The sequence below is a fragment of the Ochotona princeps genome, chromosome 1 (genome assembly GCF_030435755.1).
Source record: "Ochotona princeps isolate mOchPri1 chromosome 1, mOchPri1.hap1, whole genome shotgun sequence".
NCBI classification, from domain to species: Eukaryota; Metazoa; Chordata; class Mammalia; order Lagomorpha; family Ochotonidae; genus Ochotona; species Ochotona princeps.
The window spans coordinates 120,147,584-120,171,482 of NC_080832.1; the positions used below are offsets into that span (position 1 = coordinate 120,147,584).

The window sequence follows — 23,899 nt, forward strand, 5'->3', positions numbered from 1 at the left end:
TTGCATGTACATATTTTCTTAATGCATTCATCCATCTATGGACACCTAGGTTAACTCTGTATCTTAGCTCCTGTGAACAGTGCTTCAAAAAATTTGTAAAAGCAGCTATCTCTTTGAAACACTGAGTTCCTTACCTTTGGAAATGGATAGTAATGGAACTGCTGATCAGAAAGGAAATTTTCCAGCTTTATTGAGTTATGATAAATAAAAATTGTACAAATTTAGATTCCAAAAATGACTATTCTGAAATGATTATCACAGTTGATTTGCATATCCTTCACCTCACATAATTACCTCTTTGAATAGCTGAGACCTCTTGCTTATTAAATTTCAAATATATAATGCATAATTATTAACTATGAAGACCTGGGAAAGCAGCAGAAGATGGCCTAAGACTCTGGGCCTGCTATGTGTGAGACCCAGAAGAAGCCCCGCTCCTGGCTCCTGGTTCCTGGCTTCAGATCTGCTCCACTCCAGCCATTGCTCCTATTCAGGGAGTAAATGGTGTGTGGAGGATCTTTCTCTCCCTTTGTTTCTCCCTGTGTAAACCTGCTTCTCAATTAAAGGTAAATAAATCTTAAAATCAATATTAGTGAATTAATTAACCATGCTGTGCAGTAGGTCTCCAAAGTTAATGGCTGCTGTGGCTTCCACCAACATTCTTCCTTCTCCAACTCCTGAATGCTCTTTGGCATTTACTGTGCCTTTGTTCTTTCCTTGCTTGTTCTGCTCTTCATCTAGTTTTCTTTTTATTTCCTTTTTTTTTAACCATATTGTTCACCTTTTGTAATTTTCTATTGTTTTCAGGAAGAATTATTTTTAGAGGAAATTTCTCATGTACTGTTGCACTTACTGTGTATGTCTATTAATTCTTTATGTTTTGTTAGACTGCCACATTTAAAAGTTAGTAGCTATGTGGAATTTCCAAATGAAGATCTGTCGGCTGATGGATAGATATTTCAACTTTACTGACATTTCACTCACATGCCATACAAGTCACCAATTTTATGTGCATAATTCAGGAGTTGTTATGATAGTCAGAGATTACTATCACCACCACCCACCAATTTTAGAATACTTTCACTACCCCAAAAAGAAATCCCAGACCCATTATTTCCTATTTTCCCTTTCTCCTCAGCTCTGGAAACCATGGCAACTATTAATCCACTTTTTGTCTCTGTAGATTTGCTTACCGTTTACATTTTATGTCAATAGAGTCATACAATGGGTACTGCTTTGTGACTGGCTTTCCTCACTTAGCATAATGTTTGGAAAGTTCAACCACCACCTTACAGCATGCATCAGCATTCTCTTTTATTGCCAAATAACCTCGCACTACATGATTAGGCTGTATTTTGTTCATTCATTGATGAACATTTGGGTTGCTTCCCTTTTTGAGTTATGAATGATGCGACCATGAACATTCACATGCAAGCTCTCTGTGTGGACGGCATTTTTGTTTCTCTAGAGTCTGTACCTAGGTGTGCAATTACTGAGTCCAGTAGGAAGTGCTAAGGGGCTGCCAGACTCTCACAAAGCTGCTGCTGTACTTAACATTCCCACCAGCAATGGAATGAGGCTGCAGTTTCTCTGCATCTCCCTCAACACTTAGGATTATCTGTCTCCTTGTTGTGGGTTTCCTAACAGGGGTGAAGCAAGATCTTGTGCTTTTGATTTTCATTGTTCTGATGATTGATGAGGTTCAACATCTTTTCATGTGCTAACTGGCTGTTTAAATATCTCCTTTGGAGAAATATCTATTCAGAAGGATTGAATGCATGTTCACAGATGCTCTTTCAAGCGCCTGTCCTCCCTCCAGCTCTCTCTCCCTCTACCCTTCCACCTGTTCTTTCCTTCTTTTCTTTCCATTGCCTGATTCTCAGATGTGTGCCTTGAGACAGTCAGAAGACCTAGGCAGTGCCAACATCCTTCAGCAGCAGAGCAGGCCTTGGTTCAGCACAAACACTAGTCCATGATTCCTGTTAATGTTTTCTCTAAAGAAATTCTATCCCATTAAACAAAGTCCTTATCCAGCATTTCATAAGTCATTAGTAAAGCAGGTTTCTTTTTTTTTTTCCCCCTAGGAAAAAGGACTTTTCAGAATTATCTGGGTTGAACCACCCGTGAGTCCTTCCCTAGCAGTCCCTGCCAAATTGTGCACTCATTCAGTGACAGGGAATTTATTACCTCCTGCGGCAGTTCATTGTGTTAGAGAAAGGGCTTTATTTCTGGAGAGTCCTTTGTTATAATGAGATGAAGGCTATCTTTCTGATGCTTACACCTCCTAGTTCTACCCCATTAAGCACTTCAATATTCCTTTGAAACTTCATAAAACCCTTAATGCCAACACACTCTCCAGGGTAAATTTGCCTCCATTTGTCCCTCAAAGCACGGTTCCTGGGCAGCCTTCACCAGCCTTCACCAACCCTTTCTGAAGGGCCTTTAAATTTCCTAGGCCAGTGTGACCGCAAGAAGATAGGTATGTATGGACCAAGAGCAGGGAAGATGGCAGCTGTCTAAATCAGGTGGCTTAAGACACATTTGCTGTTTTTATTGTTACTACCTGGGATTAATATGTACGCTGAGTTCACTGTCACCTAAAATGCCTGTAGGTTTTTCTCCTATAAGAATTGCTAATTAACTTCAAGTCTGGAGCTCAGCATATCTTTGTAGGATTTGAATGTAGAATTTCTTTGAAGATTTATTTTTTGTTTGTTTGAAAGGCAAATTTTACAGAAAGAGAGAAGAGACAGAGAAAGATCTTCCACCCTCTGACTCACTCCCAGAAGGCTACAAACACTTGGAGCTAAGCTGACCCAAAACCAGGAGCTTCCTCCAGGTTTCTCACATGGGTGCAGGGGCCCAAGCATTTGAGCCATGCTCCGCTGCTTTCTGAGGCCATAAGCAGGTAATTGGATTGGAAGAGGAGCTGCTGCGACTCGAACAGATACCCATGTGGGATGCTGACATCAAAGGCAGAGGATTAGCCTGTTACACCACCATGCTGGCCCCTCTAATCTAGAATTCTATCTTTATCATATAAACTAGCACTTTGCTGGATTTGATTCCATTAAGCAAAAACAATTGATGGTGATAATGTAAATAACAATATGCCATAACTCTATGTTATTATTCCCTTCGCAACCCAACTGATGGCTTATGAGGCAAGTACAATCACTCTCCTCATTTGTAGTTGAAGAACAGGCAGCTTGCCAAGGTCAGTGCCTTGCTCAGAGCCACACCCATGTTTGCTGACCATAGAGGTGAGCTCATCACTCTTTCAGGGCTCCAGAGCCCATTGCATTGCCTGCAGGATCTTTAGCTGACAGCATTCCCACCCGAGAATGTGGTGAGTGCTTTCATCTTGCTCACAAGTTTCCAAATCACTGAGTGAAAAGGAGTCCAGATCTGCTCCAGAAGGTGCAGGGCATGCTCCCCAGAGCTACTCCAGTTTTCAATCAAAGCAGTTCAACTGCCATCTATTCGTACCCTGGGGTTTTCTCTTAACAACGCATAAGAAGAAAAAGATTGATACCATCAATAAATGTGCAAAGCATCATCCCAAGCTATCCATCAAAACTGATAGCAGAGAGCCAAGCAAGCTGCATTCACATCAGCCTGTTGATCATAACCTGGTAACTCCACTCATTCCTAGAGTTTACAGGTTGTCTCCATGCCATCCAAGGAGACTGTGTACCACATATGTTGGCAACACAGGTCCCAGCAACATCCCTAGATAGGTCATCTCGATAGTCCTCTGGAACCTCAATGTTTTTATAGCACAGTGAAGGAACTGTCACAGTGGCCTCCAAAGTCTTCGTTCTTTTACCCAACTGTAATCCTGTGTACGTTCATGGAGAACAACAAGTCTGTCATCAATGATAGGCTAGGCCAAACTTCTTCAAGTGCTCTTCTAAGTCTCACACCCTGCTTGCGTTGAACACCATAGAGCTCTGTGAAGATGAGCTCACAGGGACTCCCCATGCTACAGTGTGTTCCTTCCTTCACCAGAGTTAGTGACAATGAGACTGGTGTAGACTCTGCTCGTTTTCTTCACACCTTCTTGAGAGATGGACTAGCCTTCCACCAACCCCTGCTCATTAGCACCACCACCCTATGGGTAGACAGTCCTCGGCTTGATAACTCAATCAGTCTGTAGACTAAAAATGTAAGAAGACACCTGTTTTTCCCTGTCCAATGTGTCTCTAGGAGGAACTGGAGAACTCTGTAACCACAAGGAATAGGAATGAGTTTGACGCAGGTTCACCTCTCCACAGCTCCGAGATCCCCTTGAAATTTTTGTCATAGAGGAAGACCCTAATCTATGCAGCTCTTAGTATGCACCAGATCCTGTGCCTTTCAAAGATCATGGCATAAGTACAAGTACCTACTAAATGAGATACAAATTCTTTCCAAGGCTAAGTCCAGAGGGAGCCAGTTTCAGCAAAGGTTTCATCCAACTCCTTAGCTGACCTTACTCTCTCCCTGGCTGTGTAATGTGTGCTCACCTGGCTGCTCTGCACCTTGGGATTGGCCTTGCTCTCCTGCCTCCTTCTCAGTTAGTCAGAAATAAACACAGGGATGAGCCTCCCACGTAACGTGACTTCACCATGCATAATTGTTGGAATGAAAACCTCCCGGTTGCATATCTGCACAATGCCAGTGATTACAGTGATTAAATCAATCAAGCCCAATTTCATAATCACCAGATGTATAATTTCCCCACTCGGCAGGGCCCCACCACGTGGCATCCCAGCTGTCTGATTCAGGAGTCAAAAACACACTATTACACAGAACACAGTGAGGGGCAGTTAGATAATTTTGAAAACTTAATGCCATGTTAATGAGGATGAGGAGACTCAATCATGGTCCATGAAAATTTTATATTATGATAGTAAAATATCTGGTGTATGATTTCCTCAGTGCTGACTTACTTCAATAGATGAAGCACGCAAGTACACCTCACTTCCCACTCACAGGTAATTGCTTCACTGAATGTTTTATTTTCAGAAAGAATTGCTCAGCCAATTACGTATAATAGGGAAGATTTTTATCAGCTAAGATTTACTCCTGAGAATTGAGACTGTCCATTAAAGCTTTTAGAAGCACAGCTCTCTCTATAAAAACATGAGCTACACACACACATATATATAGTTATGTAAGGAGCTTTGCAAGATGTCTTAACTATGTTTCTTCAGAGAGCTTCTGTAATCTGTTGGCATGGCGCATGTAATGGTTGCTGCCTGTGAAGTCACAAATTGACATCTTTGAGCATCGCATTTATGGAGAGGAGACACTGAGATGAGGCCTCATAGCCTCTGTTCCTTCTCCTAAGCTAATGAGAAGAAATTGTGTTGGTGCCAAATGAGCAAGATGAGAGATTACAGACACCCAATCCCATTCTGCTTTCCCAGTGAGGCAATAATTTTGTTTCCTGTAGCAATTCAATGTGCACCTGCTTCAGAATATGCATTTCATCCCACTGTGATTGTCTGAGATTCTGGAATTTGGGACCCTTGCGAGACTAAGATGAATTTATCCCCAGGTATGCCTTCCATGTAAGTAGTAAATTTCAAAGTTACTGATTGGGATTGAGTGGAGCCCAAGAAAGAGCCTCCACAGGGGCTGTCACAGTTCAAATTCTACTCCAGTAGAAACTACAATACAACTCACTGTGCAATAACTTAATAGCCACACATTTGGATGTGTTTATAAATCTATATTTTATATTAAAACTTTTTAGGATATATTTTCTAGGCCAGTGTGACCCAGCTTAGAAAGCATGAAAGAAAAGCTGAAAGACATGGAGGATGGAGAATGAAGACAGAATAGGGCAAAAACAATATCTAGAATGTGTATAAGGATACTTCAAAGAGTTCATAGAAAATGGAATTGAAATTTATGTTTATTTCGGTACAAAAATATTTTTAAATACATGCATACCTAAAGAACTCTCAAATTTCATAAATAAGAAAAATTTTTAAATCAAAAGCAGGAAAAACTTGATCAGCATATCAACAAAGGGGACATAGGACCAACAAATACAAAATAAGAAGATGTCTAACATTATTCGTTACTAGAAAATCCAAATTAAGACCTAAATGAGATTCTTATATGTACTTAGTAGAAAAATTAAATGAAATATAATGACAACACCGAATGCTGGTGAAGAAATGAAGAAATATATTTCATATATTGCTGGTGGGGATGGAATATGGTGCAACCACTCTGAAAATTAACTTCTCATTTCTAAAAAAAACTATTCATTTACTTGCCACATATTCTATCCATCACCCATTTATGCCACAGATTAAAAATATGTATACAAAAGACCGGTATAGTGATGCTCACGTAATTTTACTTGAAATAGGCAAAACTAACAGTCAAATTATCTTTTTAAACCAACTTTGCTATACCCAGCCATGGAATACCACGCAAAGGACAAGAAGTAGCTAAAAATGAGTCCACTGTACCCTTTTCTGAAAATTCTGAAACCTAAAGAGACATTCCTTTCCCTTCCCTGAACTACAGTCCACTTGAGACAAGGAAAAAAGCAGAAGAAAATAAAAGCCTCACCTGTACTGGAAGACACATTCCTAGTGTAAACCAAAGCTGGTTGGAGGTCATGGCCTAGGTCACTGAGTTAACTCTGACCCTGTCCTTGCCCTGTCCTGCCCCAGTACTGGGCAGACTTCCCCAGTTCTGAAGCAGCGCTGAGCAGACACACGGTTCTGTCCATGGGTGTTGTCCCAACGTAGTTTAGTGTGTGGAGGAACAGAGCACAGCTGGGCATGGGCTCCAGAGAGAAGGCAGATGGCTCTCTGCCTCTGTCAAAGCTCCCAGCCCTCCCAGCCAGCCACATCAAACTTCCTCCACCCAGGAGAACGAAATAAGGGGAAACTTTTCTAAATGCGTGCCTTTGTGTGGAAATCCAAAATCAGACACAGAAGTTTCCCACAACTGTGTCTGGCTGACTCCACCTTTGGGCTTACGATAGTGCCCTCCCTTCCCTACCCATGGCCAACCTGAAGTGAAGCCAGTCTCTTGGGGAGACCAGCCTCTTGGGCAGCCTTGGGGGGTGGGAAAGCAAGCTCTGCGACTCTCCTAAGACCCTTCCCCCATTCATACCTCCTTCTCCTGTGCCTAGGACTGTTGTGGGCAGCATAGATCTCACTCGGCGGAAATTCTGGAATGAATCAGAGCATTGCATCAATTAAACCACTTCCACCAACTCTGAATTCAGTTTTTTCCTAAAATTATGTTCAAGTCCTAACCTCTGGTCCCTCAAAAGGGGCCCTTATTTGGAAATAGGACCATTGTAGATGGAATCAGTGCATTAAAATGAAGTCCCACTGACCTTTGTGACTGGTTTCCATATGAGAAGACAAAGAGATGCAGGTAGAAGGTATGTGAAAACGCAGATGGAAGGCAAGTCAGGAAGCGCTGAGCTTGCCAACCATCAGCCATTGGCACAGGCCATGAGAGAAGCCTGGATCCGATTGTCCCTCGGAGGGAGTGCTCAGAAGGAGCTCACCTTGCTGACACCTTGCTTCTAGACCTCTGCCTCCAGGGACTGGAGAAAACAGCTCTGTTTCTTTAAGCCATCCAATTTGTGGGGCTTGGTTACAGCCACTGTAGAAGGCAGTGCAAGAAGATAATGTTCGCTCGTTTCTCACCCTGATTAGGTGCGCTTTCCTCCAGCAGCACTGTGTTAGTGGTAGCAATGCTTCTCAGAAATGACCATCTTCCTAGCTAAATTCTGAGAAATCTTTCATTCGTTTAAGCATTTACTCCTTTTTCCTCCTAGATTATAAGATGAGCAATTAATGCATTAGGGAGTAACTAAGAAAAATGTGTTGAAATACAAAAGTGTGGGCCCGGCGGCATGGCCTAGCAGCTAAAGTCCTCACCTTGAATGTCCCGGGATCCCATATGGGCACCGATTCTAATCCCAGCAGCTCCACTTCCCATCCAGCTCTCTGCTTGTGGCCTGGGAAAGCAGTCAAGGACAGCCCAAAGCCTTGGGACCCTGCACATGCATGGGAGACCTGGAGGAGGTTCCTGGTTCCCGGCTTCGGATCGGCATAGCATCGGCTGTTGTGGTCACTTGGGGGGTGAAACATCCGACGGAAGATCTTCCTCTCTGTCTTTCCTCTCTGTATATCTGACTTTGTAATAAAATAAATAAATCTTTAAAGAAACAAAAGAAATATAAAAGTGTTTCTTTCAATGTTCAGAAAGTATTTATTTTAAATTTCCATTACACACTTTAACAGCCTTTTTGGACAGAAATGGATTGAATAAATATTAGTATTATGCTTAGTTAATTTTCATCTTTGTTAGCATATACCCAACATGAGACTTGTACACTTAAGGGGCACATATAAATTCTGTTCTGGTCATTTCAACAGTATTTAATATACACTTTTGTAAATATTACCATATTATAAAGTTCATGTCATTTAGGGTTCTGTGTCACTTTGTTGTGAGACATAGCTTGCTTAGTTATTCCCTGAATCTTGGGCAATAGAATATCTTTCCCTTTTGGCCTATCATAAATGGCATACTCTGTATGCATTTCCCTTCTCTTTGATTATGTCATCAGGTTATTATGCAAAAGACATTATCACATCAAACTATCCACAGTATGTTATGTTACCATACTACTCACAAAAGGCTGATTTTACTTACAATACCACCATCTATGCTATTAAGAATGTATTTTAAAATAATTAAATTCTTCTGTGTAGTACTAAATATTACTCTTTACCAAATTTGAAAACAATTTTAAATTGCCAATACAGTCAGATAATTTATGCAGTTACACTACATTTGTTTCCTGTCCGGCTCAAGGGTAATTTCTCAAACATGTCTGACACATTGAAGCCCTTGGGGGAAATAACTTGCTGTTTTTATGGCTTATCTACTTCACTAGCACAGTTAAAAATCCACCAAGCAGTTCTGCCACCACAGTCCCACACCGTGATGTCACAAGGACCCCAGCTCTTCCTTTTGACACTGAGATGAAGAAAAGAGGAGAGTATGCTTTGTGCCAGCAAGGAAATACAGCTAAATCCAATTCACCTCAGACTTTGTTCTCCCATCCACTTCCACTATCTCTCATGCAAACTGCCAGGAGTCCCTAGTGTCTGCTCTGCCCCCACACTCCTGTGATGTCCATTCTTGCCCAGCAGCGGGACTCCTCTCTCCCAGTGCAAGCACTCCTGTTTGCATCTCCGTCAACATTCATGAAAGTTCCTCCTGAAGCCCACAGTGAGGGACCTCTTGCCCCTCCAACACTAGGACTGGGCACCTCACACCTTCCACGCTGCTTCTACCACACTTCATTTCTCTCAATACTTAGTTCCCCGCCTTCTCTTCTCCAGGCCATCAGAGCTCTGCTTTCTCCAGCTCGAGTGTTCCAACCCAAGCCTCCCACTTTCCACACCCAGTTTCCCTCTCCAGTCTGTGTTCTTCCTACTCCTTCTCACACTTTCAGAATCACTTGGAAGTCACTCCCTCCAAAACTCTATCCTGACTCCCATAGCCCCATCAAGTGTCGTGGCTAAGAGCTAACACTGAACCCTAGAATTCCCCTCTGATAAACAAAAGGTATTGCACCAAGTTGCCTAGTAACTTCACCAAATTATCTGCACAATTACTCCACTTTGGAAAACTTACTGAACCTCTCTACACTTCTTTGCTTCATACAAGGAATGAGTATAAAACATGGAGCACTTTAAATGCAGCATGAGGGGACAACAATGTGGCAAGAGGATTAAGCCATTCTTACAATGCTGGCATCCCTGGTTTGAGTCTTGGCTGTTTTGCTTCCGATTCAGCTTTCTATTAAAGGCCTGGAGAAGACTGGGATGGAATTCTCTGGTCCTGGTTTTGGCCTATTCTAGTTGGTTGGTGTAGGTATTTGGGGAGTGAATAAGCATATGGATGATATATATTTATTCTCTCTCTCTCTCTCTCTCTCTCTCTCCTTCTCTCTGTGTCCCCTTCCTCTCCCTGTCTCTTTCTCCGTCTCTCTCTCCACTCCCACCTCCATCTCTCTCTGTCATTCTACCTCTGAAATAAGTAAATAAGTACATCTTTTTAAAGAAATGAAACAGAAATGTTATCAAAATATTATACACATCTCTAGACCGTAAGTCCCAAGAGAAGTTTTTTATCTTACTCACTGCTGCTTTCCCTACCAATGCTAAAGAAAAAATAATCTACAGATGATTCAATGCTAACTTATGCTTTCAAGACCCATGAGAGTGTGGATAATAAATAAAATGGGTTTCAAAAAAAGACAGGAGAAGATAGACACAAAAACAAAGGTAGCGGTCAAATTAGTTGGAGAAATGATAGATTCTTCAATGACTAGTGTTAGAGCCTTTGTTAACCATTTGCAAGACGGAAGTGAGGATTCGCTCATAGCATAAACAAAGTAATTTTACATGCAACTAGTAATAGAAAACAAAACCCACAGGAGAACAAAAGTGGATATTGTTTACTCCAGCACAGTACAGACAGTGGGATTTGCCAATATGGAGGGACCACTCCATGTAGAGAGCTGTGAACAACCTGGACACACTTACAAAGCTCCAGACATTTACCTTTCCCTGGCTTCTCTGCCCACATTCCATTAACTGTTAGGCTTCACCTCTCCTGGAACTCTTGAAAATACACAACTTAGAAATACAAAGCATCTTAGCATTAACATTTTTACTGTCTCATCTAAGCAGTGAACAAAGGGTGAGGAATACAGACATACAGAGGACATGCTCAGGGGCTACCAGTCCCGAGTCTGTCCACAGGAAGCCAGAAAACAAGCAGGTAATAGAAAGGCCAAGAGTCGGAGTACCAGAGCAATGGAAGCATGCATCCAAGAGATCATGTCCCTCTCTGTTATGGGCCTTTATGGGGGCTTGCAAGAGAAATGCTGATGCAGTAATGCAATACCACCCCCTCTCAGATTCCAGGTGATAATAGGTGAGCATCACAGGTGGGCAGAAGGGGACACCTAGTTGGTAGGGGAGTGGCTTCTAAGCTTGTGACCCTGAACTAGCTGCCTACCCTACAACAATTACTGGGCTCAGCACAAAGGCTCAATTGGTTAATTCTCCCTGTATAAGTACCAGGATCCCATTGTGGATTCTGGTTCATGTCCTAACTGCTCCATTTCCCAACCAACTCCATGATTGTGGCCTAGGAAACCAGTAGAGGATGTACACAAAGCTTTGGGATCCTGCACCCACATGAAAGACATGAAAGAAGCTCCTGGCTTCGGATCAGCTCAGCTCTAGCTATGGCACGCGTTTGGGGAGTGAACCAGCAGATGGATGATCTCTCTCCTTCTCTGTAAATCTGCCTTTCCACTAAAAATAAATATATTTTTAAATGGCATTTTATTGACTCATTAGGGAAAAAAAGGCAGACTTACTGAAGAAGACACAAACAACATAGGCAAATAGAAGTAAACTCTATCCGCTAAAGCTTACCATCCCAAAACGATCACCAATAGCCTTTTGAGCAGCACTCTGTCCTCTAAACTGGTATGCAAAAGCCTACTAGAGATGCCTTGCCTGCCTGGATCATTTCTCAACAGAGGCTCAACTATCAGAGTATCCTTTGTGCGGTCAGCAACCTGCAGAGGATCACACTTGTGCCAGGGACTCAATCTAAGGACACTGACCAGGGTCAAAGAATATGCTCCTAAAGATGTAGGGCCAGTTACTGGGCTCAAACCCAGCTCTGTGTGTTGTCAGGTGCTTGGACTGAGTCCAGGTTACCAATCTCTTCAAAGGTAATTTTGCTATTGGACTCAATTTGATTCTCAGTTTCCGTAACAAAACTCCATGGCCTGGGTGGCTTAAACCACTAGAAGTTATTTCCTCACAGTACTTGAGACACAAGTCCAAGACCAATGTTTCCAGCTGTAGGCAAAGGCAATGATGTGTCTATCTTAGACTCATGGTTCAGGCCTCTATTACAAGAGACAGATTAACAAGAGAAAAGCATCCACATTTGTTTTGTGCAAGTTTTATGTGACACGGGAACCTTCATAAATGAAGACCCAAAGACCCAGGAAAGCCTGTATATATTTAAACTGAGCTGTCATGGTCATGCAAGAGTGGGTCTGTCCAGTACCACTGGACAGAGGGTTTGCTTGATGGTAACAACCTGAGGGACTTAGCAAGTCTAAGCCTACACCCTCCTTTGTGTCCCTGTGTCCTCACAGATAAACATGCACCTTTGCTCCAGGTCTGGGGAGCGCACTGCCCGTATAAGGAATGCAACCTGTTTCAATCTCACTTCTCCTATTTTCCCAAATGACAAAGGTCCTTATTTTGGGGTAGTAAGTCCTGAACCCCATCACAGCAGTTTTCCTTTTCTAGAAAAAGCTCTCTTCTTGGCTTGCAGGCAGTTGTTTTTCTGTCTTATTTTGTCTTGTTTTGTTTTGTTTCTCACTCTGTCTTCACAGAATCTTTCCTCGGAGCATGCACACAGAGACAGAAAGAGGGAGTGCTCTGGTATCTCTTCTTACAAGCACATTGTCTTGGCCTATTCTGTGTTGCTGCGACTGGATACTGTACGAGGAAAAGAGATTCCTTTGAGTCATGGCTTTGGATGTTGAAAAGCACAAGGTTGAGCAGCCTTGTCTGATGGGGACATGTAGGGGAACAGCAAGCAGCATGTGCAGAAGAGATCAAGCACAAAGAGTTTTATAGCATCCTGCTCTCATGTAACTAGGTGCATGAGATCTAACCCACACCTAGGAGATGGATAATACCCCATGACCTAACTATCTCCTCGGAGCCCACCTCTTGCAAGTCCGCTCACCCCTTATAGCCCACACCTGGGAGCCAGCTTCCAACACACCACCCTTTTGGGAGATGAACCACATCCAAACAAGATCAGGCCCTAATCCTGGCCACCCTCAGAACCTCATTTGATCCTCACAATTTCTTTGCTCCAAGTCAGCCACCCTGGGAGCTAGTGGGTGCTAGTGAGAGGCTTGGGGGTGGGGGGAAGAAGGCAGCCACCCTGTGCATTACAGGCCTCACTGTGCTCGCCCCCACCTTAATTCTCCAGCCACCACTTGCCTTGCAGCCCTATCACGTCAGCTGCACCGCCACTGTTTATTTACATAAGCACATCTTGCTTTCAAGATAAGAAATTTTCCTAGCACACAAAACATTCGCTGTTTATCTCTGTCCAGCACACCCTGAGTATGGAATCCAGTTGTTAAAGTCACATAAATGTTCTGAAATGCTTATTAAAACAGCTGTGCGCCAAAAATAAATTATGCGAATTAGAAAATACACACTTAAATAAATTCTGTTTAAAACAAAGTCTGTACACACTCGGGGTTCATCAGTTTGTAATTGCTCCTCTTTGCAGTTATCTGTGTGGTAATGATTGTTTATATGTATTGTAAGTGTTTGGTGGAAACTATGTATAATGATGAGATGCTGGGCCCTTCTTCTTAAGTTTGTGTTCAGTGACTTCGTGTTAGTAGGACAAATTAGCTGTGATGGGAGGATTTTCACTGTAAGAACCAGTAAACACTGCAAATCAGCTCCACTGTCCAAGAGCTAGTCATCTCCTGTTTATCAACATACCTCTCCAATGTATCCCCAGCAGCTAGTGTGACAGGCACCCAGTCAGTAAATGCTGGGTGAATGGAGAGACTTCAGATGCATGAAAAGAAGAAGGGAGAGGAGCGAACAGGAGAGACGTGAAGACAGGAAAAACAGAAACAAGAAAAGGTTAGCTAGGTGGGGCATTTAATATTCTTCCTCTAATCTGGCAGCCTGCCCAGTGAACAACCACAAATGTTCTGTTTCCGTCTTTTCTGCATTTCTGATGCTGTGCTCTTGAGTATTGTGCAAAAGAGTGCAATATAGTACAGAAAGTGTGGTCATCCTATTTCTGAGCTGTGTTGCTTCATCACATTTCAAAAGAGTGTACATTTTTGCATTCTGGTCCATTCCCCCTGGAGATAACCGTGTGGCAACACCGGCTTCAGAATACAGAAAGCCCCAGATCGGCCATTCACCACATATTTACAACAAGCTCCACCGGAAGATAAGCAGGGGTGGGGTCCTTTTGTGGCAAGGTAGTTCTTACCACAGTTTCCGTTCCCATTTGCCCGCTTATCCCAGTGAGCATAAAGAAAGGGGAACTCCTCAAGCTGGCGAGGTGTATGCTGGCCCAATGAATATCCTGCCCAGAAAGGTGACTGGACTTCTCCCACTAAATTTTGTAATGTTCCCTACCAAGTTATTTCCCTTGTACCATTTTTTAATGCTTCTATCATGGATTTTATATGGGTTTCTTTCTAGTGCATCAAAACAGGAGAGGAACCAAGAAGAGGAATATAGCTCTGGGGTCCTGTGGCAAAGGAACTGGAGAAACATTTACTATTGTCATAAACTCAATTGCTTTGGGATAGTTTATTAACCTGCTTTCAAGTATATTCTTTTTTTTTTCTTTAATATTCATTTATTCATTAATTACATTGCATTACATGACACAATTTCATAGGTACTGGGATTCCCCCCCTTCACCCCAAACCCTTCCCCCATCATGAATTCCTTCACCTTGATGCATAACCACAGCTCAAGTTCCGTTGAGATTCCCTAATTAAAAGTTTACACCATACAGAGTCCAGCATCCCACTTGTCCAGTTCAAGTTCAACGGCCTCCTAGGGAGGCCCTCTCAGGTTTGAAGGCAGAGCCAGCAGAGCGTCACCTCGATCAATTAGAAGCTCCAACATATCATCAGCAACAGTCCAGGTATGATGAGGCTGGTGCAGAGTCCACTGATTGACATAGTCCGTCTTAGGGTTTCCCCTTGTCCAGTTTTCCGCTGCAAGCATAAAGCTGAGGTGGTTGATTCATCTACTCCATTTTCCATCTTTTTTTGATTAATGCTTATATTCTTTTTATGGAAGCCTTAGGTAAAGCAGTGTGACTTGAAGATCCCTATTTTATGAGTGGGCAGACAACACAATTAAAGGCATCTATTTGGCCACAAAACTCATGGAGTGGCTGATTAACTTATATGAGGGAGCATTTGCACTCTTTCACCAGGGACTGATAACCCAGGGAGGATTTAAAGAATACAGCAGGTGCTCACTTCGGCAGCACATATACTAAAAATTGAAATGATACAGAGAAGATTAGCATGGCCCCTGCACAAGGATAACACACAAATTCGTGAAGAATACATCAGGTATTTGGCATAAGCATTAAGATGCTGCTTGGGATCCAATGTATGAGAATGCCGGGGTTTCAATTTTGCCTGCTGTCTCCACCACTTTCTAGGTTCCCAGGTTCTGCTTGTGGGATACCCACATCACTTCCTGGGGTTGAGGCTTCAGCCTGACTCTGGTTATGGCAGGCATTTGGTGAATAAGCCAGCAAATGGGAGACTGCTCTGTCTGCCTCTCTGTGTCTCTGTGCCTTTCAAATAAATATGTAAAAGTTAAAAATTGGGTGTTTTTTTACGAGGTATATACAATTGCATAAGTGATATGTTCCATTGTATCCAAGAAACTTGAGCATACATGGAGTTCGGCATCCCTTGGATACTGGAACCGGTGTTCCCCCCTCTCCTCACTGCCCTCCAATGCTGAGGCATGATTGTATTTTAAACTCTTGCCTTCACAAGGCCCTCCAAACAGGAAACCCTGTGATGATGATCCTCCCTCCTCTATTGGAAGGAGGAATAATGTTTGCTCCAGGGCAAAGGACTGACACCAACCTCCCCACCACCAGTGACCTGGCGACCACCCAACATTCTCTCCTGGCTGCTCCACAAGTGCCACATGGGAGTGAGCCTGCAGGGGTCAGTGAGTCCTTTACTTGAGACGTGTCTATGCAATGTGGATATCCATCATCCAATCTACAAAGGCCCTGCTTGACCTCGGTCTTCTAGGGTCTTGGCAGTCTTCCAGGACATACTGGCTTACAAACCAGTATGGGATTAAGTCTCGGCCCTGTAGCTTTAAGTGCAAGACCCGGACTGTAGAGGTCAGAGAAAAGCATGAAAGTTAAAGATCAGACATATCAGCACCACACAGCCACTCCCACCCACCCAGGGTTGCCCTCTCTGCCTGTGAGATAATGCATTTAGGGTTTTGTACATGAATATGTTTTCTTGTCCTTCAGCTGAAATAGTTCAGCCTCCTCCATAACAACTCCCCTGGAATAGGTTTGCAGTTTCAGCTCCATGCCTCTTTTCCAACGCTTTGGATTCTCCCAGTGCCCTTGCCCCATTCCATGTGCCACACTGCCCAACCACCTAGTTTCTTTGTCTTAATTTCCCATCAGTAGATGAGAGCAGCCTCTTTAAGCTCTCTTCCTCACCTCACAAGGACCTCAGAAAAACAAGCAGCATGTTCCCCTATGTTTCTTGCAGGGAAGGAAGAATGTATCTTTACTGGAATTTTATCATCATAAAGTAATTCATGAGACCCCAGGGGCAGGCAACAGGGAGGACAGGACCCAAATTCTCCCAAGGTGAAGAAAGCATTATTGAAGAGGATTTGGAGAGAAAGAAAAGAGAATCAAGTTTTTAGTACAGACATGGCCAGCTTCTGCCCCTCTCTGAGATATTTGGTTCAAACAATAACTTTATAGGATTATTGTCATCACAAGAATAGCATGTTTAGCTTAAAGTTGTTTATTATTATTATTAGGTGCAACCCAAGGAGAGATCCACTACCAAGTGCTGTTCCAGGGAGGTTTGGTACTTAGCACGTTATTTTGTATTTGCACTAGGGGCATTTATAAGCTTCTATAAATAACAACTGAGTCACGTGAATGCAGCAAGTAGCTGGTTCCACTTGTAAGGTTTTTGACATTAGGTCACTTGTGAGTTCAGCCTGCCCTTCCCCTGGCTGCCTCCTCCACCACACCCTCTCAATCTTTAACACCTTGTCTTTTTGGAACTTCCTTAAAACACTGGATGAAATTTTGTAAGGAAGTAAGTCACCCAGCATGCTTACATTTCTCCACTGGCTACACTTTCTTGTGGAAAGAAACTGCCACACACACACACACACACACACGCACGCACATGGGGGTGCTTTGCTAACCAGCTTCTGATTCTGGGGAGGAAGGCCACTCTTTCACCTCAGAATAGTTATCAAAGTCCATGCCCCACCACAATCACCATAGCAGTAGATGAGAGCTAATATTGATATTGTAGTTGGCATCTGCCAGCTCTACATTGGAAAAAGTGCACCTGCTATAGGGATCAGGACCTCTGAATCATGTTACAGAGAACTCTAGCTGGGTTCTGAAAGACCCTCAGCTACTGTCTTCCTGTATGTAAGAGTACAACTAGGATATCTAGACAGAAATGAACACAAAAGCAGGATTTGTTGAAATGCAAACAGCTAGCACACCCACAGTGAACCTTAAGCAAGAATTGCCCCCACCAAGGCTGGGATTGTCCTCTTTCTAGTGTGAAGAATGGTGCTCAGGCCAGGGCCTAACTAAAGATGGAAAGGAGGCAGGGTTTGTTTGGGGTGAGGTTTCAGCAGACATGATGGTCTCTAGGATGCTGTCCTGGTGACTGATGCATGAAGGAAAATGAAGCTTATCTGTGTGCCAAGGAGTGAGTATCCTGAATCTCCAGCCATGCTGAAATGGCATGGAAGATGGTAGGATTTTGGTGGTGCACATGGTATAGAGATTGGCAAATCCTTATAGCTCCTTGGCTCTCACTGATTCATTGCCTAGCTCACAGCACACCCACTTCCTGTATTTACTCGGCACCTATTGCTCCAAGTTCATCTGTTTACTTCCCAGCAGAACTGAGCTCCCAGAAAGCTGTCCCTCTTTCACAAAATCTGATGCTGAGGGTATCCTGGAAAGCACAAGACCTTTCACACACAGGGACTGAGAGAAGAATCTAGATAAGACCTGATGTTCAACTTGCTCGGATTTGGGCTTATTGTTTTGTATGATCCTTGAATAGCTCAGTCACCGATATCTACAACTTGTGGTACAAATGACTAAAGACCTTCAACCTTGTTATGACAGCTTCATGAGGTTTTCAGCTTCTTGTTTTTTTTCGAGAGGAGCCACTTCCTACTCCCCTGCCACTCAAGAACCCCTTGCTTTTTGCCACTTGTTTTCTTTCTCCCTCCTCTGCCACGGCAATTTTCCTCAGGTCTACACCCTTGTTTGTCAGTCTGGGCTCGCTGCGCTCAGCTGTGTGTGGTCTCAGAGAGGATGGGTGGTACCTCTCAACCTTGCACATCACCCAGATAGTGTAAGGAAAGAAACCTCAAGTCTTGTTTTGAAGATCTAACAATCTGACGTGGACAAGCCAACGTGGAGCAAGCCCTGGACTGTGTTTCATCCACTGAGCAAAACAGAGCCTGGGAATGGTGCAGGAAGGGGCAAGAAAGAGCGAATAGGCAAGTGGACCAGTCTTAGTGCCACAAAATATTGTGTTGTCATGCAACAAGGAAGACAACATGCATGTGGGTCTTAAGGAAGTTTCTCCGTGAGAAGGCTGAGCTGCCTTTTAAAAGCGGAAGTTTTCCCTGCAATATGCAGAGTGATGGATGACACGGTCTCCTGTGTAGTCACCCCAGACACAGCAAAGAGGAAGGTTGGAGGATTCATCACACTCCAGAATTCAGACAGTGCCTTAGAGCTTTTCTTTTATCTTTCCTTCCAAAAAACCAGGTTCCCCCCTCCCCCCGCCTTTTTTTCCCCCTGAGCTTCAAGGCTGCAGGTGGAATTATAAGGAACAGAAGATTCGACCGCCCTCTTTGCTACCAGCTCATGTTGTTTGGGCCAAGTTACTTTCAAGAGGCAAACAGCTTTTGCTGCCGAGTTCTTTAGATGCTGAGAAAGCTGGGTGAAGCTAATGAGACCTTGTTCCCTCCTGGGCAGGACTGTTCCATAAATAAAGTCACGGGGTGTCTTTCCTTTGACTTTGGGGTTATGTTTCCCCTGCTCCATTCTTTACTGTCAGGTGCATTGCAGACATTAAAGTGGCCTCTCGATGGTGAGTGCCAGCATCTAAAAAACAACAGTGATTTCCTAGCGTGAGACTCTCTACTTCCTTCATCTAAACAGATCCACATGCATGTTGTCTTCCTTGGTGCCTGACAAGCAGACTTGGAGCTCATCTACGGGAGAAGGAGCTGGAAATGAGATCTAACATGTAAGTGATCAGCCTGATCCTGGGCCACAGCTGCCCTCAGCAGTTAACAGGCAGCCAGGCTGGATTTCCTGGAGAGCTAAGATTTCAAACCAAGGGGAGTATCTCTGCCACCCGTGTCCTGACAATGGAATCATTAAAAAAAAAAAAAAGTACAGTAGAAAAGTATTTTACTTCCAAGCAGAAGCAAACTGCCCTTCTCTCAGGAGCTTGAAACAAATCTTGTGGCCAAGAAGAGACATGCCAGGAGATGAAAGAATCACTGCTCATAATGTTAGTGTAGGTTGAATGTCCCTTCCATGAAATGGTTGAGACAAGATTTCCAATTTCAATTTTTTATTTTGGAATATTTCAAAACATATACATTTATGTGCTGAGATATCTTGGGGATTGTACTGAAGTCCAGTCAGGAAATCATGTACACATTATATTTACAGCTGGAAGATGATTGGATAGACTGTGTACATAGTATGCCTGCATTTTGTCTTGGATCCCTTGCTAAGGGATGAGTTAGGTCTATTGCCTGATGTTCATAGAAGACCTGACTTCAAGGGGTGGCTGGGTCCAGGCTCTCATCTCCAACACAAGAAAGAATTCCACGGTGAGATGTAGGGAAAGGTTATCCAAAAACCAAGATGATTTATATGCAAAGCGACAGCATACACTCAAGAAGGAGCACAGGAATAATCCAGATAAAACTGCATTCAGTGAGGTCCTTCACATGATGGGCAGGCATAGAGAATGGTGTCTGGGGTGGTGTTTAAATAGTACCTACAGTGGGACTTCAGGGCTGCCCATTTCCTCGACTTTTTTGGAAACCTTGGGAGTGTCATAGGCGTCAAGTCAATGATGACAGTAGGAATGTCCGCTATGGTAATTTTATTATAATGATGTTATAATTAGCTAACAGTCATCACAAGGACACAGCTGGCCCCTATGTTGGTTGTTTCTGCACTGATTTTGAGCAGAGGTTTTATAGGAACTACAGTTTACTGCTGCATGGAAGAGGGGAAGAGTTGGCAGGTCAGGCAGACCTACAGTGTAGGTGAGGCAGGGATGCAGGAAGCGTTTGGCCACCTTGGCTCCTCTTTGCTAGTCTTTCCCCCTTAGAGATTTTCGACCCTTAATCTTTATGGACAGACAAGGGTGGAAGGTCCATCTTGTACAACTTCATGCTGCATCAGAATATTGTCCCTTCCTAGCCAGGGAATGAAATATCTCTTTCTTGCCCATTTAAAGATGACACTAGGGCTGGCACGGTGGCCTAGCAGCTAAAGTCCTCACCTTGAACGCACCAGGATCCCATATGGGTGCCGGTTCTAATACCAGCAGCTTCACTTCCCATCCAGCTCCCTGCTTGTGGCCTGGGAAAGCAGTTGAGGATGGCCCAAAGCCTTGGGCCCCTGCACCATGCATGGGAGGCCTGGAGGAACATCCAGGCTCCTGGCTTCAGATCAACGCAGCACTGGTCGTTGCAGTCACTTGGGGAGTGAATCAGTGGAAAGATCTTCCTCTCTGTCTCTCCTCTTCTCTGTATATCTAACTTTTCAATAAAAAATAAATAAATCTTTTTTAAAAATAAATAAAGATGACACTGGAGGAGTTAAAGGTTCATGGCCAGAAACTAGAAATGGTGGAATTCCTGAATTGCTGTCATTTTCACATACAGTATTGGATTCTGAAAGAGACAAACAGGACAATCAGGATGTGTATCCACAGGACAAAAGGGAGCATGGATAAGGACCAAATGCTGGCAGGGATTTCACCTGCTGCTTCCCAGGTGGTAGAAGCCGAAGGCCCTCCCTGACCAGAGCCATGGAACCAGTTGGCTTGATTGTAGTCCTTCTAATATCTTCTTTCACAAGCCCACTCTTTTGTAAGTGGAACAGATTAATCACCAGGCATACTCTGCCCCATTCTGGTTGTAGGTAATGCAGAGCTAGTTGGTTGTCTATGACCACTTCAGCTGGAGAATCTAAAGAATTGTGTAGGTGCTTCAGGGCCAGGCAAAAAGTCCAGGTTACCGAATGCAGCAGACAGGTTATTTAACGTGACCTCATGGTTTATTGTAAGATTATTTTCTTTTGCTTTTAATGTAGGAACATTTACTGAATGGTTTTCCTGCCATTGACAGTTTCAGCTGGGAAATACAATAGCCATAATATCTCTCCCTTTGGAGATATATTTACAGGAACTGCAAAAAATCAGGTGTCTGGTTTGAGAGTATAGGAATTTTGTACAAGAGATTAAAGTGAGAGCACAACCAGCCTTGTGGATGGCTCTGTTGGCCCAAATCATTTATTAATCCCCATTTGGCTTTTAAACTGGCAGAGTGGGGATTTGCCAGGGTAACAACATGGAGCCAAAACATCAGGATCGAGAAATTTATCAATCAAAAGTTGGGATCTCTGCTTGACTTGGCTTGGCTTCTGCTTTTAAGAGGCCTTGATTAATATCAATGAGGACACCATGCCTTGTCTATAGGAGGACCATGACTGGAAGAGCCATTGTGATCCATCCAGATAGGCCCTGACACACAGAACTTCTATCTGGCAAAGATCTTCAAATCAGAGGCAAATTTTTGGGACCAGGACTTGCCTTCAATTCCTATGATGACACAACACCAAGGAGAGGGATCCTGCATGGAAATTCAGAACTAAGTGAGTGGCTCCTGCATCCATCAGAACATTTACTATTATTACCTTACAACATGCATTTATCATCTGAGACTCCAGGATTATGATAGCTTGTAGAAGCGGAGTTCTCAGGCTCCTTATTCCCTCTATCAGAACATGAGGAAACTGAGTGGACCCTTTCTAGTACCCCTCTTGTCTACATTGTGAATAGGGGCCATGTGAGTTTTCCAGGTGGAGACATTTCTTGTACCATGTTTTTCATCCATGGTTGGAACCTCTCTGTACTGGTCCTGAGGTTACAGGGTACTGGTTACAACAACTGCTGTCATATGAGTCTGTTGATGGGATGTTTGCTTCATAGGAGACCTGGACAAAGCTCCAGGCTCCAGCCTGACCCAGCCTTGGCCATTGTGGCCATTTAGGGAGTGAACTGGCAGATGAAAGATAACTTTCTCTCTCTCTCTCTCTCTCTCTCTCTCTCTCTCTCTCTCTCTCTCTCTCTTCGTCTCTCTGCAAAACTCTGTCTTTCAAATAAAGAAACAAATCTAAAAAAGTAAAAGGCAGAACCCCAAAGTCAGTGGAAGAGGATATCAGGGTTATATAGGTGTTTGAGTATGGAATGTGAGAATGACCATATCCCAAAAGCAAGAGTTCTTGGGAGTCAGAGGATAACAGATTTATCTTTCTCACATAGATAGAGGTTTACTGGATGGGAAATAAGCAATGCATTGGTAAATGTGATTAAATATGTAATGAGGCATTCACTCATCCTGAAAGAGCAAAAAGGCTGGAGGTTTTAAAGATATAAACCAAAGAGAGGCTAAGTGATGTTCAAAGTCTGCAACCAGGTGGCAATAAAAGCAAGGATAGTCTCTTGACCTGGGGGAAAGGATCAACCACTGAGAGATCTTGTTCATGAAGGCCTGAAAGGTTTTCAATCTACACAGCCTTCTGACCTCTGATAGTCGCTGAAGGAAGTAGGCAAGGTTAAGTGCAGTTGGTCCAAGGTGGGTCAGAAGAACAGAGTAAGATCAGTATCCTGAAGCACACGGGATGGAAGAGGAAACAAACTCCCAGCTGATGTCTGGACAGACCCGCTTCTGCTTCCTCCTGACTGGCTTTTCATTGATGTGACTGGGTCTAGGGTCTTGCCTGTGATGCAAAAATTTGAGAATGAGGCAAAAATAATGGCAGGCAAAGCAGCAATGTTTATTTACATGAGGCAAAGCAAAAGTACACACTCAATAAGGAGTCCAGGTATATTCTAGAGAGAGTTGAATTCATTGAGGTTGGGAGACATTTCTGTGTATATAACCTGGAGGCAGGGACAGTGGTGCTGATAGAATATTCATCAAGAATGGTGTCTGGGGCAAGACTTCAGTACTACCCACTTCCATGAGGAAAGTGGGGTGTCCACCATGGTAAATTTTTTTATAATTATCTTATAATTAGTGAGAGGTCATTGCAAAGATTGAGCCAGCAGTCATGTTGGCTATTTTTGGCTGTGCCCGTTCTAAGTGGTAGTTTTGCAGAAGCTGTGGTTTTGCTTCTGCACAGAGAGAGGGAATGGTTGGGGTGGTGAGGGCAGAGCTTCAGGAAAGGACTGCCAACCTCAGCTGCTTGATAGCCACTTCTGTGCCTATAGCTCCATGACATCTACCTCTTCAGAACCACAAGGTTTTGTTGTTTGCTTTTCACATGCAGGTGTGACAGAAGCAGGAGGTATGACTCAAATCTGCCTCCCCGTTGGAAGATCTGGAGAAAGTTAGAGATGCAGAGCAGAAAAGGCTGGCGAGCACAGAAGCCTACTGTGCTAGCCTCACCTTGCATGTGCCAGGATCCCATATGATTTGTATCCCAGCTGTACACTTCCCATCCAGCTCCCTGTTTGTGGCCTGGGAAAGCAACTGAGGACGGCCCAAAGCCCTGGGACCCTGCACCCACATGGGAGATCTGGAAGAAGATCCTTGCCCCTGGCTTTAGATCAGCTCAACTCCAGCCTCTGTGGCCACTTGGGGAGTAAAGCAACGGATGGAAAAATGTTTGTAAACCTGACTTTCCAATAAAAGTA

General features: G+C 43.6%; 1 protein-coding gene and 1 non-coding gene across 2 annotated transcripts in view; both read left to right on the plus strand.

Annotated features, from left to right (window-relative positions):
* Positions 1-23,899, plus strand: part of RIPOR2 (RHO family interacting cell polarization regulator 2) — a 218,556-nt gene that overhangs the window by 72,192 nt on the left and 122,465 nt on the right. The gene's annotated exons all lie outside the window — the stretch shown is intronic.
* On the plus strand, positions 15,135-15,242 carry LOC118758366 (U6 spliceosomal RNA). The gene has a single exon (XR_004995664.1). It is a non-coding gene; the product is annotated as a U6 spliceosomal RNA (small nuclear RNA).